Source organism: Sturnira hondurensis, unplaced genomic scaffold (genome assembly GCF_014824575.4).
Source record: "Sturnira hondurensis isolate 20B ecotype Veracruz unplaced genomic scaffold, ASM1482457v3 Scaffold0004152, whole genome shotgun sequence".
Taxonomy (NCBI): domain Eukaryota; kingdom Metazoa; phylum Chordata; class Mammalia; order Chiroptera; family Phyllostomidae; genus Sturnira; species Sturnira hondurensis.
The window spans coordinates 5,932,249-5,949,744 of record NW_028076783.1 but is presented as its reverse complement, the minus strand read 5'-3'; the positions used below and the strand labels follow the sequence as shown (position 1 = coordinate 5,949,744).

Genomic DNA, 17,496 nt, shown 5'->3' with positions numbered 1-17,496 from the left:
AGATGCCCAAAGGTCGGACCCCCGCGAGCCTAAAGCACGCACTCACACCAGGGGCTCTCGAAGAGCCACTCGGATCAGAAGCAGCGCCACCAGCACCCTCGGGTCAGATGTCATGGGGCACAACCCACCTAACAAGGCACCTGAGTGATTCTGATGCCTGCTTAAGTTTGCCAACTAAGTGCTCTGATCACTTCCCTGTGCTGCCCACAGGGAAAAACTGACACATCTCTCTGCCTGGAAGTCAAGGCCACAGAGCTTTTCCTACTCCAGCTCCTGGGCAGCTCCCCCAACCCAGCAGGGCCTTACCCCAAACCCACGACTCAGGCCCCACTCTGCACCTCACACCCACTAGGGCCTGTCCTTGGAGTCATCTCCCTCCAGAAGCCCCCTGCCCACCTGGTGCCCCCAAACTGCTTCGAATCCCAGTCAGACTTCCTGCAGGGCACTTGCTGGCACACGGTGGCTTCCAGACAGCACTCAGAGCACATTTCTCCCCTGTCCGCTCAAGGGCAGAGCCAATTCCTATGCGCCTGAGCACCATGCCACTTTTACAGCACCGGGCAGGAGGGCCATGGGGAGGTGACTGCGGGCTGTCAGAAGACAAAATGCCTCAGGCAGCAAGGTCTGGTTCTCACCCTGACTCTGCCACCACCTCCTGGGACAAGTGCCTTCCCATCTCTAGGCCTCTAGTTCCTTGCCTGGGAAATGCACCATTACTCTAGTTCCTCTAATTCTACTCACCCACTGACCAAAGCCAGGGGAGCCTTACCCTAGACACTCTTATCTAGTATCAGGGATGCACACAGGAAAATAAAGAGGTCCCTCCTTTCACCCTTCTATCCTAGGAAAAGAGGAAGGCAACAGACAAGTAAACCCTGCAATTATCATATGCCAGACACAAGTTCTACACATATACTTTCTCACTCACAAATAAACAAGATTACTGCAAAGCATGACAAATGTGTGAAAAAATGCAATAGTTTTATGACAGAAAGTGAAAAAGGGGGCTACTTTGCATAAAAAGGTCAGGGAAGGCCCCTCCAAGGAGGTGACATTTGAGCTGAGACTTGACAGGCAGGGAAGAGCCAGCCATGGAAAGAGCTGGGGAAAGGTGTTCCAGGCAGAAGGAATGGCACATACAAAGGCCTCACGGAAAGAATAAGCTTGGCAGGGAAGGAAAGCAGGCGCCACAGCTAAACCACAGTGAGTGTAGAAGTAAGGGAGCACCCAGTGGTACCCAGACAGGGAGGCGGGCAGACAGCCTCTTACAGTGCTAAGGTACTCAAATCGGTTCGGCCGATTACAGTAGAACCCAGTACATCCGGGCCCAAGTCACTGGCAGCACTGGGGGGTAAGGGTGTGAGTCAGAACCCATGGCTTCCTGAGGCCCCAAAAAACCTGGTGTGGGCATAGGGGCGGGCACCAACCCTCAGCATGAGTGCCACGCCACACCCACGGAACACTCACGGGTGGGAGAAACAGGCTCACCTAAGTATGTAAAACACAGGACACTCACGGCTGCAGCTTCCAGAGGGACATGATCAAGTGCTTCCGTGAAGTACCAGTCCCTGATCACATTACTTTCCCGGGACACAGCCAGGACAGGAGCCGTGGTCAGTGAAGGAAATGGGTTCCAGGGTTCAAAGCTTACTAGCTTGGGGCAAGTCTTAACCTTTTGGGGCCTTAGTTTCCTCTTTTGAAAATTGAGGCTACTAATAGTGATGATCTCCTAGGGCTGTTGAGAAGTTTAAATGGGACGCTGAATGTAAAGCACCGTGCCTGGCACACAGTGAGGGGTGGCAAATGTAAGCTGTTATTACCATTACTGGTTTTTCATTGCCTCATTTCCCTCTGCTGTAAAACAGGGATACTGATACAACATCACAGCATTACCATGAGTTTGTACTAATAAATGTGCCATCCTACAATGCAATACCCATTGTCAGGAATAAAAAAATTGAGTCTCCTTTTCTGTTCTCTCATCAGATGCCGAATTCCCCTCTACCATACCTCACTGTTTGGAAAGTGAGTAAGTGCTGCTTAAATTCCACTTTGACTATACTGTGAAGTAAAAATGATGCATTAGGAATCCACAGATTCCCCTGCACTGTCATTCCGCAAGGGGGTGGGGATGGATGTTGCTGATTCTTCTTCATCATCCACAAAAGTCCCGCCTCCCCCCCACCCCCCGGAAGCAAAACACAATCTGTCAGCCCAGTCACACAAAATTCCCACCTACTCCCATACACACAATTAATGAATATAAAATGCCTTCGCTTCCATACACATCACCGCACACACACAAATGTTCTAGAGTGGAAAAGTCACCATACATAGAAACGCCGCACCCAAAATCACTCCCAGAAACTCACCACAGCTACCCTGCACACGCACACAAATGCTGTCCCCCACAGTGTGCAAACAGGCTCAAAGGAGCAAGGACTCTGGAGCCGAATGCCAGCTTCCGAATCCTGACTTTGCAACTCCCTAGCTGCGCGCCCCCAGTCTCCAACTGCCCCGGTTGAAAACAAAACAGGAATAATAAAACTCCTTTTGAAGATGGATGTGACAATTAAATGAATTTAATGCGTGTAAAGGGTTTTCATGCGCTTGGAAAGCGTCCAGTAATAATTATTATTTTCCTCTTCATTACCTGTACACACTTCCAAAACTGGTCTCCCACTTTGTAAACAGACTCAGGCCCGCATACTCCCTCCACCCGATGGTGCACGCCGCCCACAGCCTCTGCACTCGCCTGAGCTCCGTTTCTAGGCGTGCTTACCTAGCAGTGCGCACGCGCGCCCACCACCCGCCGCGCGAGGTAGGGTTTCCCCCTGTAGCTGGACCCCCTGCCCCCAAGCTGTCCTGGGAGGTACCGGGCACCCGGAGACCTCATGCGCGGGAGCCCAGGAGCCAAGGAGCCCAGGCCACCATGACGGGCCTGGCCTCGCACTTCTTGTCCAGCGCTGAACCTCTGAACTGCCCGGTCCTAGACTCCCTTCCTCCCGTTCCACAGGCCCGGCCTACTTACCTGAGATGAGGGCCTTGAGGGACAGCGCCCCACTCTCCCCGTCCAGCCCCAGGTCTACGGACAGGGTAGCGGCCAGGCCAGGTTCCTGCCGCACCACTCCACCAGCTCCTCCAAGGAAGGGGCTGGGACGAGGAAGTGCCCGGGGGGCCGGGCTGCCCCACCCCTGGGAAAGTCCCCTGAGATTGACAGGCCGATCGTCCAATCGCACCGCATGGTCCGGACGGGCCCCGCGGCCAATGGGGTGGGATCCAGAGAGGTAAACAACCCGAATGCGGCCGAGGGGCTGCGAGTCTCCAGTTCCACAGGCCGGTAAGTTCCCCAGGTCTAGGCAGCTCCAGACCGCACTCCCCGCCCCGGAAACCTCGGCCTGTGGAATGCGGCTACGGCCACCTTGAAAGCCCAAACTTAGTGGAGATGAGCCGCAGGGACCACCCCCCGACTTCCTGTGCAGTTGGACACCAGGCTAGAGTGAGGAGGGAGCTTGTCAAAAGGCACGTAAGCCTTTGGAGCTAAGCCAGAGCTAAAGCTCTGGGCCACAGAGGTCTCTGCAGGATGCTCCTGGACCTCTTAGCAGAGCTCGTAGGAATTCCGAGCTAAAAGGACCCTTCCTTCAGGACGCATACCGTTACTGCTAACATTTACTCCTGCTTCAGACATTGTAAGCACTTTGTAAGCATTATTTTAATTTGCACAGCCACCCTAGTGAAATGGGTTTTGTCCCCCGCCCCACCGTTTTTGTTTTCGTTATTTTTTACCATAATGACCTCAGTGTCTGAACCGAGATTCAAACCCGGATGGACTAATCCAGAGTCAGCCTCCTGCCCTGCCTACCTAGTATACCTTGGGTGGGCCAATCATCCAAACGTTGAAGGATTTCCCGGATCCATAAGGAGCAGTAACTTGGCTTAAAGTCGGAAACACTTTCCCCCCCTCTTTTTAAGATCATCATTTTAAAGAGGGTAAGTTTGAACATTAGGAAGGATTTGAGGAGCTCTTTCACACAGGCCCTCATTTTATAAAAGGAGAGCTCTGTCAATCGACTGCGACTGTGTGCGAACACACACAGAGACACACATACCCACGTATATGCCTGATACAAGCATTCTCTTTTCAGACTTTGTGATATCCCAGGATGCCTTCAGTCACTTTGAAGGTGTGATCAAATTCTCAAAACAATATTAATCCTAGTCCATTTTAAATATGGAAATAAGTACACATCTACCCATATTTCAAAGAAAAAAGGGGAGGAAGGAAGGGATGCAAACACCAAAGCCCTACTGAATGTCACCAGAGGGAGGGAACGGGGGATCAGAACCTATATGGCAGCCTTCAGGCATCACCTCTACCCATGGGGTCCCACCAAACCCATTTACTTCCTGTTCTTCATCTGTACCTCCCAAACAACCTCTTCTTAGAATGCTCTGTTCCTAATCCCAACGCAGTCTTCTCATAAACACTGAAATTTACTTTAAAAAAGTGAAGTGTCTCCAAGTATTTGCATTCTGTGTCCAAACTATTTCAGCTGTTTTTGTATAATGCCTAGCTGACCTTAAGAGTTAGGAAAATAAGTTCAGTTCTTCAAAATGCCAGATTACTCCTAGGTGGGTTTTTTGCAAATGCTCTAGTATGACATAAAAAGGTCACACAGTCATTTTTTTGCCTGATTTCCTAGTTTTGGGTAATTTTTTCATAACAATTGCAATGTGTGAGAAAACTCCTCTCTTCAAAGCCATGACCACACCCACCCTTTCCATCCTTTTAAGTCTTTGACTTCAGAACATCCCACCATGTCAGAGGCCCTGGTGACCACCAATTACAGCCCCTTATTTGACAACTCAGTCAGCGGAGGCCTCAGTGTAATAAAGGACTTGTTCCAGGCCACATGTGCTGAGTGATGCAACCAAGGTTGGAACTCAGGACCTGGGCTCCCAGGCATCTGCACACTTTGTACTGCACCATGTCGCCTTTACAATATCCTAATTTTCTTACTTTCTTAACGGAGACTCAGCGCCCATGAACACAGGCTATGAATTTAATTAATGGGGTTCTGACCCCTACTCGACCAATTACCACCTGGGTGGCCTTTCTAAGATTCAGTCCCTCTCTAAATGTGGGGATTAATAATTGTACCTACCCTTCAGGTGATCCTGAGGATAAATGACATAATGCAAGTAAAGCCCAGAGCTTGGCAAACAGAAGGCATTCCAGAGATGATAGTGGTGTGTGGACATGGGTCGCATGCACTGAGTAGAACGTCGCCATTAAACCCTGAGATGCAGCCTTCCCAGGTTATGGCTCACCATCCACATCCACTGTGGGACCCTGGACCGGGGGCCCGGCAGGGTGGGAAGCAGGTCCCCTGGCCTGTCACCACCTGCTCCCCCTGGATTTGGATGATTTCCAAGCCAGGAAGCAGGGCCTGACACTAGGAGCCGAGTGACTCAGGCAAGTGAGAACCTCTTGTTCTTCCAGAGTGACAACAAGCACCTGTGCAGAGCCCCACCTGGGAGGACAGTCAGAAAGTCCTGTGCTTTGTTTTGCTTCGTTTTGCTCTGTTTTAAAGCACACAGCTTCCCAATCTCCTTTCTGCCACTCCCTCCACCACCTCCACTGAGACAGCTCCAAAGTCAGACCTAGGTCCACGTTTGAGGGAAATAAAAGACATACCCCCAAACCCACCTATCACTGACTGAACTCTAAATCAAACGACTAAAGAGGAATGGAGCCATGTATTAAAAAAACATTGACAGGTGACATTTGTGGAGTGTTTTCTGTGTGCTAGGCCTACACTTTGGCATGACGTGTCTCCCAACCACTGTCTGGTCAGGTCAGGATTACACCATTACATCCCCATTTCTCAGATGAAACTGGGGCTCAGAGCTGTTAGATGACTTGGGCAAGGGCAGGGCTTATACAGCAACAGGTAACCGGAGCAGTAAGACCCAGGCTCTCAAACTCTTAACACCCATAAGCATTGTGTTACCGAGTTCTGCCAGCTAGCAGGATGGAACAAAAAACGCCAGTTCTTTTAAAGGGCTGTTAGGGAGGATCGGACCCAGACTTTTTCTTGTGGAGACGAAGCCACTGTGGGCCAGCGGTCTTAAAACAAGTTTGTGATTAATACTTGGGACTAGAACTCAAGTCTCTTGCTTCCAGATCAGCACTATTTCCACATACCCAAACTGATGGGAAATGAAGCTTCCAGAGCAAACAAGAATGTGCGTCATTCATCATGTGAATTAGTGAGTCAGGGCCTTGGCTAGGGGGTCGGTAAAACTCAGGGCAACCCTGGTCTGTCTCCTTCCGTAGATCCAGACTCTCATTGCCATAGCCTGAGGCCATCTCGGGAGTGTAAAACCCTATCGTAGATTCTAGGGGCTTTTCGGTGTTGGGTGTGTGCCTACAGGAGAGAGAGATTTCAGCAGGAGAGAGAGATTTCAGCGATAGTTAAATGAGAAACTCGTATTAAGAACACGGTGTTGCCCTGGCTGGTGTAGCTCAGTGGATTGAGCGTGAGCCTGCAAACCAAACGATCACGGTTCGATTCCCAGTCAGGGCATGTGCCTGGGTTGCAGGCCAGTTCCCAGCAGGGGACACACAAGAGGCAGCCATACATTGATGTTTCTCTCCCTCTCTCCTTCCCTTCCCCTCTAAAGATAAATAAATAAAATCTTTTTTAAAAAGAACACGATGTTGACTGAAGTACTCAGTAATCGTGGGTTTTTTTTGTAAGAAGCAAATAAGCAAGCAGAGTCTACGTTCCTTGTTTCCTACCTTCAGCCAGAGAACAAAGTTTTAGTTCTCGCTACCTTTCTCCCAAATAATTGAACGAGGGCAGAGAGATATAACGGCAGTACGGTAGCCACAACTGTGCACATTTATTCACACGACACCCTGAGGTGAATTAAACCATACACCCACAACTGCCCTTCCTCCAAGAGGCAAGGCCTTCGAAGGTCAGGGTGCGGGGCTCTGGAGTCAGACAGACCTGGGCCTAGGTCCCAGCCCTGCCACTGCGATTCCCCTTGTGACGGCTCTGCGCCTGTTTCCACATCTATAATGTGATGGTTTGAGCTGCGCCCAGTACACAGGGTGGAGCAAGTGAAATGACACAGGGCCTGGCATCGGTGGAAAGCTGCAACAATAACTATGACCATCAGTCCTGCTGGGTGGGCAGGGACTGTTTATCTCCTATTTCCTGTGAGGACCCTGCGGCCTACAGCCGAGGAGGAGCGTGCCCTCACCTCACAAAGTGTGTGCTCAGAATCGCCAGACCTAGAAGGTCTTTCCTATTTTCCTCTTTCCCCATCCCAACTATTCCCCCTGAGTTCCCGGACCTCCCTGGGATTTCTAGGGCACCACTGGAGGAGAGCAAAGGGCGAAGTGACACTGGGGGACATTCCCAGCCTACATGGCCTTGCCAGGCCCCTCCTATAGTTCCTAGGAGTCCAGGCCTCCCCGCCCCCAGCTCCTCTCCTTCTGGCCAACCTTCTTCACGTCGGGGTGTCAAGCAGATCTGGGTTTAGACCCAAGCCTGCCCCTTGTCCTCCTCCTGGAAGAGGTCAGCCGGCCCAGCCTGGCCTCGGAGGAAGGCAGACCCGTGGGAACCAGAGCATTTTCTAACCCTGAGAAGCCCTGACAGAGCCCCGAGAGCAATCGTCCTCCGGCCTCACCCCACTCTCCTCTCACGCTCCCTCTTCCTGGGCTCTTCCTGCTTCTCCCACCCGGAAGCCCCTGCCACAGTGACTTGGCTTGCACTCCTTGCCACTCCTAGCCAGGGACTTCCCTGGGCTGGGCCTCTGACCGGCTTTGGAAAATCTGGACTATTACTGATAAAAGAGTAGGCCACATCGCCACTGTCTGCCAGCCTTTCACCCACCCCCAGTGCCCCAGACTCTCTGTTGCAGGTCCAGCCACAGAAAAGGCCCTGCTCCAGCAGTAACACGAGTGGGGGCAGACCTGCCTGCTCCACTGGCAGATGGTCCCAGCCTTCCATCCCGCCTCCAGGGCAGGCGGAGGTGGACTCCAACCTGGCCGCTTCCTGTCTGGCTTTAGATCACTAAAGTTCCCAACACACCCACACACTCCCTGCCACAGAAACACACACACACTCAATCACGTAATGACCCAGACACTCACAGGTACTCTCACAAACACACCCACACACTCCCTCTCACACACAGACACACACACAATGACCTAGACACCCACAGACGCACTCACACACACCTATACACTCCCCCCGACACAGACACACAAACTCACATAATGACCCAGATACCCCAAAACACACACACACAACATTCCCCTCACACACGACACACACAAACACAAAAACATGCACACTTCCACTCACACAGACACACACAAACATAGACATACGTACATCCACGTTCATGCTAATGTATCTACTCCCTTTTTATGGGGGAAGAATAAGACAAACCTAGACCTTCCTTTTCCTTCCCTTTGGAAGTGACCTTCCCTTAGTAGTGACTAGAGAGAAAAGCCTGGCTGAGAAAGCTGAGGGAGAAGAGGAGGGCAGGAAGAGGAAATAACAGGAGGGAGAAAAGCAAGAAGAGAACAGGGCCAGGGGAGGAGACAGAGAGGCCCAGAGCCCAAGCCCCAAGAAGGGCAGAGGGAGCTGGGCCTGGAGCAGCCGACCCCAGCTGGCAGGAAAGCAGAAAGCTCTCGGCCCAGCGGTGAGAGGGTCTGGCGGCCCCAGCACCCCTGTGCAGTGAGCCCTTTCCTCATCCTGCCTGACCCACTGCCCCCAGGCTGGGTCACTCACCTGGGGAAGGGCAGAAGGAGGCAAGGGTGTGCGCAGAGGGGGCTGCCGGCCCTGTGAAGGCTCCTCCGATTGCTGTGCTTCTGCAGGAAGGAGGAGGGCCGGGCCGGGCTGACTTTTGGGCAGGAGGGGAATTCCCCGAGTTGGAGGAGCCACACAAGGCTCAGAGGAGGCCCCTTCCCACCCTGCTGGCTGATGGAACACAGGGCCCTTCTTTATCAGCCCCTACCTGTCACTTCCCAGACTGCCTGTCGCTTGCTAGGAATTCCAGGGAGGCGATTAGGCTCCAGGGAAGAGCTGGAAGCCTGGTGATTCTCTGGCTGGTCTGAGAACTGGCACAGGGCAGAGTTCCACCTGCCCTGCCCACCCCACCCCACCCCCTGGGTTTGCCCAAGGACCTCCATTTCCTCCTTCACCTAGGGTGGGAGATTCCAGTGTCAAGGACCCCAAGGAAATCACCAGATACCCAGTCCACATCTTCCTGCCCTCCATCCTACCCCATCTGCTTCCACTTAGTCTGTGGATTCGCCACAGGGAAAGGAAAGATCGCTTCTTCCCTCTGCCCCAGATCTCATTTAGATGTCGAGTGGGGTCCTAGAGACCCCCCCACCGAGGAACAGCCCAGCTCTGCAAGAACCAGTCAGAGCTCCAGAGCCCAGCTTCCCCATTCTAAGCCTCGGTGAGCCAGGCTGTAAGATGGGGGATAACAAGTCCTGCTCTGCCTGCCTCTTGCGATGGCAGTCAAACTAAAACGATGGTTTGCAGACACCCTTCAGAAACCATTTACAAACATAAGGACTCAGTTTATTATCTGCTGATATGTGGCGAGGGGTGGGAGGGGCCGCCTTGGATGAGCTGGCCTTTCTTGCTCATTCCTGGTTCTAGTTTCTTCACTCTTACAGTTTCCTTCACTCTTATGGTCTTACAGACCACTGAGGGTACAGGAACGGACAAGTCAGACCTGCTTCCTGCCTACTCAGAACTCACAGATTTGGGGATTGCCCTGCCCAGTACAGTAACCATCAGCCACATGTGGCTATTCACAGATAAAGTAGTCAAAATTAAATAAAACCAGCAATTCAGTTCCTCAGTAGTACCAGTCCCATTTCAAGACCTCAGCAGTCACTTGTATACAACTGCACATGCATAGAACATTTCCATCACTGCAGAGAGTTCTGCTGGAGAGCATTGCTCTGGGGGCTGTAGGCAGGTTAGTAGGTAATCACAGTAAGGGGTTGTAGAACTGTGTACTAGCAGGAGAAATACAGGGAGCTACCGGAACCTGGACAAGGGAGCATCTATCTGGTCAGGACTGGGACATCTGGGAAGTCCTCCTGGAGGAAGTGGCACCTTAGCGGAGATCTGAAAGTGGCCAAGCAAGGGCATAAGAGAGAGTGTTCTCAGCAAAGGGAATAGACCCTGCAAAGAGAAGAGGACATTCAGGGAATTGAAAATTGCTCACTTTGAGTGGACCATGGAGGTTGAAGCAGGCCAGGGGGAAGTAACATGGGTAGGACCTGGAGAAACAGGCAGGCCAGGTCACAGGGGCTACATTCAAGGGGGCTAAGAGGTGAGGGAAGGGGATGGCTCACTGAATCCAACCCTCAACTGCTTCTGTGCACCTCCGATGGGATCCCACGGGGAGTGCTAGAGACGCCTCCTGGCTCAATGGCCTCCCTCTGCAGATGAGGAAGTGATAGCCAGACAAGGGAAGTGACTATCCAAGTGAGTAAATGGAGGGACTTCCTGACTCTCAGTCCAGTGCTCTGTCCCATACCACATTCAGTCCCTCGCTGGCAGATGCCACTTTTTAAATCGTCGACACCTGCATGTGACAAGTGGCTACCAGGCCAGACTGTACACATATCTCCATCCTCCCAGAAAGTTCTACAGGACTAATGGCACCAGTCCTGGAGTTGGACCAGGCGCTAAGGATGATATACTTATCTCCCTTTTGCTGGGAGCCGAGTACACCTGACCACACCCACGCTGTCTGACACTCCCCTCTCCGCCCTCTGACACCAAACCGAAGGGCCTCCCTCACAGCTCAGGAGCCGGCCTCAGGGCTGGTGGCAGGCCTCTGTCCCAGGGAGAGAGACCTCCTCCCTGGCTCCCTCCGTGAAAGCTGCTGGTGACCTGGGTCAGCCAGAGCCTTCCGTGCAACTGAGGAATGGCCCTTCCTCGAGGAAATGGAGTTTTAGATTCCGCATCAGGAGAACACGTCCTTCCGCCCTGATGTTTTTTAGATTGGGACGTTCCCTCCAAACACGATGTTTTCTCTCCAGAGGCAACAGTAGCCTAGGTCCTGGGAGAGTCATGAAGCCCGGTTTAGACCGGTTCCCGCTTGTGGAGTCTTCAACAGCAGGGGGACTCGGAGGCCTAATAAGGCTGATGCAGCTGGACCCGCCTGGGCTGGAGTCTCCCCTTAGGGACACTGGGCCTGCATGTTCGAGGCACAGATTAGCGCTGTGTTCCTGTCCCTGCCCAAATGCTGAGAGCAATCAGCTTCCCACTCTTTCTCTCCTCTTCCTTCTTCCAGCAGTGAATTAACTCCCTGAAACTGCTTTCCCTGTTCAGGCCACAGGATAGACATCGAGGAAGAAGAGGCCCTTGGGCTGGGCAGCGGAAGAGCTGAGCTGGAGTCCTGGTTCTGCTGCATGTTCCTCGGCAAGTCCTTTTCCTGGCTCTGATCCTCAGTTTCCCCTTCTATAATGCAAAGGAGTCAGACCATATCATCACCAAGGGACCTTCCATTCTGATACTGTGAAGAAATCTAAAAGTTCAGAAGGAGAAGTCAGGGCAGGCCAAGATGGTCAGGAAATAATAACAATAACAGCTAGTATTTAAGATCAATGTGCACCAGGCGTGATAGTAAGTGCTCTTGCATGAATTATTACATGCATTCCTCATCAGAACCCTGCGAGGTGGGCTGGGACTGCTGTTTTACAGATGAGGAAACTGAGGCTCATAGTGGTTTAAGCCAACAGCTAATAAGTGGCACATCCGGAGTTCAACTTCGGACGTGAGCTCCGGACATGACTCAGGTCCTGTCTCCAGAGCTTACCTGGAGGAGATGAGATCTCTCTGCTGGGCCCCAAAAGATGGGTGAAGTTTGGGTAGACATGGGGACACTCTCACAGGGCCACGCCTCTGATGCTTCATTATCCGCCCCGCCCCTCCCACCCTGACATCTCTGGTCTTCTTGTTGATGTATGGGAACAGCACTGGGCCAGCCTCAGAGTAGTCAGACGATCAATATCTGTTCAGTGAATGAATGGGCTGGACCCCATGGTTTTCCTGATTCACCAGTTTTATTGGAAGATCCCCAAGGCTGGAGATTCTTCATGCCATTTGGACCTAGCCCAGAACTCTGGGCGTGATATCTGAGTCCCATCATAGAAATCAGACTGTCTGGCAGGGGGTGGGCCCTGAAGGCAGCATTTTTTATAATCTCCCAGAGGTTAGTACTTAGTACTTAGTAGTGTTTGGGAAACCCAAGCTCCTAAAGCCGGGTCTGCCAACTCCAAAGTACAAATTATCTGCTGGTAGGCAGGCAGCCAAGGAGAGTTCACTGTCATGAACCATCAGGTGGAAGTTTGCTGGCCCCCAAACATCCAATCCATGGATGTATTGCAAAAATACAATACATCATGGATGATTTGCAAAAATACTTTGAGTCTCCAAGCAGCCGGTGGGTGCCAGGCCCACTGTCATTCTTGAGCTCACCACGTGACCTCAGCAAGCAGTTTCCTCTCTCTGTCCCTCACTTTCCTCACCTGTGAAAGGGTGTCCATTCTCATTGCCCACATATAGCTGTGAGTATGGCTGTGTACCTAGAAGAGGGGCCCATTAGGACAACTTCATGAAGAGTAACATAGACCAGGGACTCGTCAACTTTGGCATCCGTTAGAATCACCCCATCCATTTGGCCTTGGGTGGGTCCTTAGACCAGCGGGTGCCCTTCAGCATCACCTGGCAGCTTTGTAAAAATACATATGCCCAGGTCCTACCCCAAGCTAATTACAGCAGCATCTCAGAGGGTGTGGCCAGGGATTGCTATTTTAAAAGCTGCCCAGGTGACTCCAAGTTGTGACTCCCACCCTTGAGGCTGCCATTCCAAAAGTTGGTTCTGATGCAGGTGGTCCCCGGACCTCACTGTTCCAGGTGGTCTTGTCCCACCTGTTTCCCTCTTTGTACTGGGGAAGATGCCTTCTCAGTACCAGGGTCAGAGACCGTGAAGATGACGGATTTTAGAATCTGGAGAGATGAGACCCACCTTCTGTGGGTCACAGAACATTATACGTTGTGGATGTGGAAAGAAAAATTAAAACTCAGGCCAAGTCACGATGAGGAGAGCAGGTACCTGTAACTCTGCCAGCATCTGAAAGATGGGATTCAGGGACACATTTTGCAAAATTGTGCTTTCCAAGGAAACAAATACAGAGTGGTGTGTTGCAAGATTTTGGCAAAGGAAGATGATCCAAGGACACATGTTGCAAGACTTTGCTGCCACAGGAAGTGGCCTCTTGGCCTATCAGATCTGGAACAAAGCTTAGAGATTGTCTTAACCAACTCCCTGGCTGGACAGAAGAGGAAACTGAGGCCAAGGGATAGGGAGGCATGTGCCCGGGGTCAGGCAGGGAGGTGTTAAGGAGCTGGCGTCACAGTCCCAGCTCCCCGACCACCTCCTACGTCTACCCTTCCCCCTGTTCCTCAAGTATCTACCACATTTGTTTTCGCTCCAGGTCCCCAGCCCACCCCCTACACTCACACTCCCTTGGACAGCACCCAAGGTGGAAGGATGGGACTAACTCTGCGAGCCTGGATGTACACCTGCCAGATGACAGGCACCAAAACCAGCGGGAGGCTGGGGCGCTAGAGAGGAAGGAGCAGTGTCTGATGATGTGGCCTGACCTCAGAAAGGAAGCCTGGTCACCAGGGGGAATTTCCCCGGGTGAGGTCTCCTGGCTATGCAAATGTTGTACGCCAATTAACCTGGACCCCAGCATGGGAGAAAGGCGAGGGGACAGGGGACCTGAGAGAGCTGGGGATGTGGGGAAGGCAAGGAATAGGGTCTGAACCTCCCAGGTGCCCGGATTGTGCCAGATTCACCCTTTGTACTCTTATTTTGTCTCTGAGACGTCCTCCTTAGTAGGAAGGCAGCCTGAGGCCAGTAAGGGGAGGGTACATTCCAACCCAAAGGGAGACCAGGCCTTAGGAAGAGGCAGTGATGCTGATGGAGTTGCTGCTGCTGCTGCTGCCGCCGCCGCTGCTGACGAGAGTGACAGTAAAGAGGCTGGAGTCCGAGAAGTCTGACAGAGTTTCATTTTGGGTTTCCATCTCACTCACGGGGGAGTTTTATCCTGGGAACAGCTAAAAGGCATCTCGAGGGAGGTGCCTGACCCGCTTTGGGCAAATCCCAGTGCTTGCTCAGAATGCTGGGGTATGGCAGCTGGAGCCATTAACCCTTTCACCACCAGCTTCCAGAACATTCCTAGTAACATGGACAGAAGGGGAACGATGTTTTTGAAGGAAAATCTCTCTCTCCTGCCTCTTTACATTTCACTTACCTTGAGCCTCACTACCCCTCAAAGCCGTCCCCTGGGATCCTGCTCCCTCTCGAGCCTGATCCCATTGCTGCCTGGTTCTCCGGGGAGCTGCTCTTGCCTCCCCAGGGCAGGGCGGTCGGCCTGCGTCTGCCCTCCGCCGAGCCTGGCTGTGGAAGAACATACACAGGAACAGGGGAGTCGCTGATTTCTGGAGCTACGTGCCAAGAAGGACGAGTGTGTGAAAAGCAAGTTTGGGTACTCGTGTGGGGCATTTCCTGTGTGGTCAGTAACACATGTGTGGACCATGGCTCTGTCTTTCTGTTTGGTACCAGCAGCGTGTTTGTGGACCTAAGCATTTTATTCTTTTCCATGTGGCCACCAGTGTATGTTTCTGCTTCCGGATGCACACAGCATGTGTCCCTGTGGGTGTGACTGGCAGTGACTTGGAATCCTATGTGTCTGGTAAGGAGTATTTATAGGCTTTGAGTCAATACCAGCTATGTGGGGAAGTGGGAATGGAAATCGTTGGCCCAGCCCTCGCTTACCATCTCTATGTCCATCCCCCACCGTCCAGCTCAGCTATCAGTCCCTCCCATCCCTGCCCATGGTTGTCTCCATCCAGGTCAAGGCCATCTCCATGGACATCTCAACTGACTGCAGCTGGTGGCGCAATAGGCAGATGGTGGTAGCTGGGAGGAGCTTTGGGACTGTCCTGCAGAAGGAAGTGTATGCTCTGGAGACTGTCACCACCCCTGGGCCTGGGGCAGGGGCTCACTCCTAGGAGGCTCTGATTGAGGGCTTCCTGGTCCTTGCTTAGCTGAGAAGGCAGTGGGATGGCCTGCACCTGGTGCCTTCCTTGGGCCTCACATACTGCCTTTAAAAACACTTCCCACCTCTGGGTTCCCAGATAATGACTCCTGGCTTCCCTTCCTCCTCCATCTCTCATTCATTTCCCAGGGCAGGTCGGGCCCTTCTCTTGGTTTCGTGCTCCCCCATGTTTTTCTCTTCTTTTCTCCATCTCTGCTTCCTCCACTCTGGCTCAGATGCCCATTCCTCCACAGCTGTGGAGCAATGGCAAGCCTGCCCAGTGGTCTCCCAGGTGCTGTGCCCACCTCCTTCTCCACAGAGGCCTCCTCTTTCTAAAGGACATCTCTAATCCTTCTTCTCTTGTCCCTAGCACATTCGGGGCTGGCCAGATCCTGGAGGGCCAAATCCATACCCTAGCCTGGACTCTCTGTGACCTCCCAGATGGTGTTCTCACACTGGGTATGGGGCCCAAGGACCAAGGGTTGCTACCCATTCCTCCACATCCCCCCTGGGCCCCCACTTGAGCTGTTGCCTCTGCCTGGAACCTCCTCCCACCTTTAATAGCTTTCATCGTGGAGAGCCTATCTACCTACCTTTCAAGGTGACTGATGTGTGCCCCTCTCCAGGGAGCCAGTCTCGGTTTCTCTGTGGTTAATCTGTGGCCTCCACACTTGGTGTTTCATGCTACCGTGTGCTGGATGGATTTTTCTAATAATCCTGTTTCCCTACTCAGCTCCCTGAGGAATAGCAGCACGGCACTCCTGAGTCCTCAGAGGCTGAGGAAAGAGGCTTCCCCTCCCTTCCTCATCCATGGAATGGGATCTAGCCTACTTATTCCTAACGAAGAGCTGCTGTTTACTGCGTCTGCACCAGTCTCGAGCAGTGTGGTGAGACACATGTCTGTTGCCGTATTTAGTCGTCACAACACTGGGACAGAGAACCCTGTGTCATCCCCATTTTACAGCTGACGAGATCAAGGCATAGCGAGGTCAGCCCACTTATCTGTGCCGCCTAACAGCCCAAACGGTTGACTGGGATTCGGGGCCGGCCCACCGGCCTGCCTCTGTGGACCTACTTGGACAACTCGAATTTCCCGCTTGCCTAACTTCAACCGTAAACCAAAGGGAGAATGCCTTGGGAAACCTGAGGTCTGAGGGGGGTGGAGAGGCCTGCGAGAGCGCTGGTTTGCTGCTTCTGGGTGCTGACATTAGGCTGGGCAACATCACACTTCTCCCTCTCCTTGTCCATCTGCTTGGTCCAGCTTCCACCTCGGGAGGAAGGGGACAGGTCAGCAGAGACAACAGAGCAGGTGGCAGGAGCCGCAGGTGCTGGCCCCAGATCTCAGCCGCGGTCACAGCCCTGGTTGCCGGGCCTCTGCTTCCTGACCTATGAGACAGGGGGGCCACTGTGGATGACCTCCAGGACCATCTCGCCAACCTGTGACATGCTCCGATGGACCATTAAGGAGGCAGTCACCCCGCCCTACCCTCAAGGGAGGAATGGTTATGGAAATCCTCTCCCATGGCGTCCTTCTGCTGGCGACTCCTAGCTCAGCAAACCTGGGGCACAGAGACTACCAGGGGATTTCACTCAGCCAGAGGTTCCCACGCTGCTCTCCAATGGCAAGAAATGTGACAGTGGCAATTCCCAAACAGTTGCTCTGTGCCCCGGTTGAAAGGGCAACCCACTCCCGACCAGCCACTCCCTTCAGACATTTCCTTGTGGCCCCAAAGACCAAGGGTGGCACATCCCAGCCCAGGGATTCCGAAAGGGCTTGCCACAGAGGGAGGCTGTGTGGCTCAAGGCAGGAAGGGGACAGGGAGGCGTCAGAGGGAGGATGGCCCTAGGTGAAGGAGGAAGGTGGGAGCGTGTTCAGGGTGCTCATGTAAAAGCTCTGAACCCGGCTGGGCCAGGGCTGCAGGGTCCCGGTTCAGTCTGCCAGGAAGGTGCTGCGACCCTGGGCCCATTGCTTCCTCTCTGTGGCGGCCACGGTCGTCTCTCTGTGAGTGAGAGAGGTGAGAATTGCTGAGGGCCCCTTCCTCACTCAGAACCCTCCCAACCATCGCCCCCTCTCCCACTTTGAGACAGCCGCGGTTTGGGCTTCTGCTTTCTCTTTCCTTTTAGCTTTAGTTTAGTCCCTTCTTCTCTCCCTTGAACTCTGGCCACAGAAGCAATCTCCGGCAAGTTATCTGTTATCAGTTGATACAGGTGTTTTGGAGGGAGCTGCGAGGGACATTGGAATGGAAGCTCTGAAGGATTAGGACCAAGCCAGTCTAACTTTGCATCTTTAGCCTCGAGCACACAGCAGGGCACATAGGAGCCAT

The 17,496-nt window shown here is 52.9% G+C and overlaps 1 protein-coding gene across 9 annotated transcripts in view; it reads right to left on the bottom strand.

Moving 5' to 3' along the window:
• The window catches only part of TNIP1 (TNFAIP3 interacting protein 1), a 45,731-nt gene extending 36,822 nt beyond the window's left edge, over positions 1–8,909 (bottom strand). For 6 of the 9 annotated variants that reach the window (XM_037044871.1, XM_037044868.1, XM_037044870.1 and 3 more), the window contains exon 1: positions 3,032–3,338. The gene's annotated coding sequence lies outside the window, so the exon portion shown is untranslated. Of the gene's footprint in view, positions 1–3,031; positions 3,339–8,819 lie in introns of those variants that run through there. The other 3 variants (XM_037044869.1, XM_037044876.1, XM_037044875.1) reach the window with 3 other exon arrangements.
• Between the last annotated feature and the right edge of the window lie 8,587 nt (positions 8,910–17,496).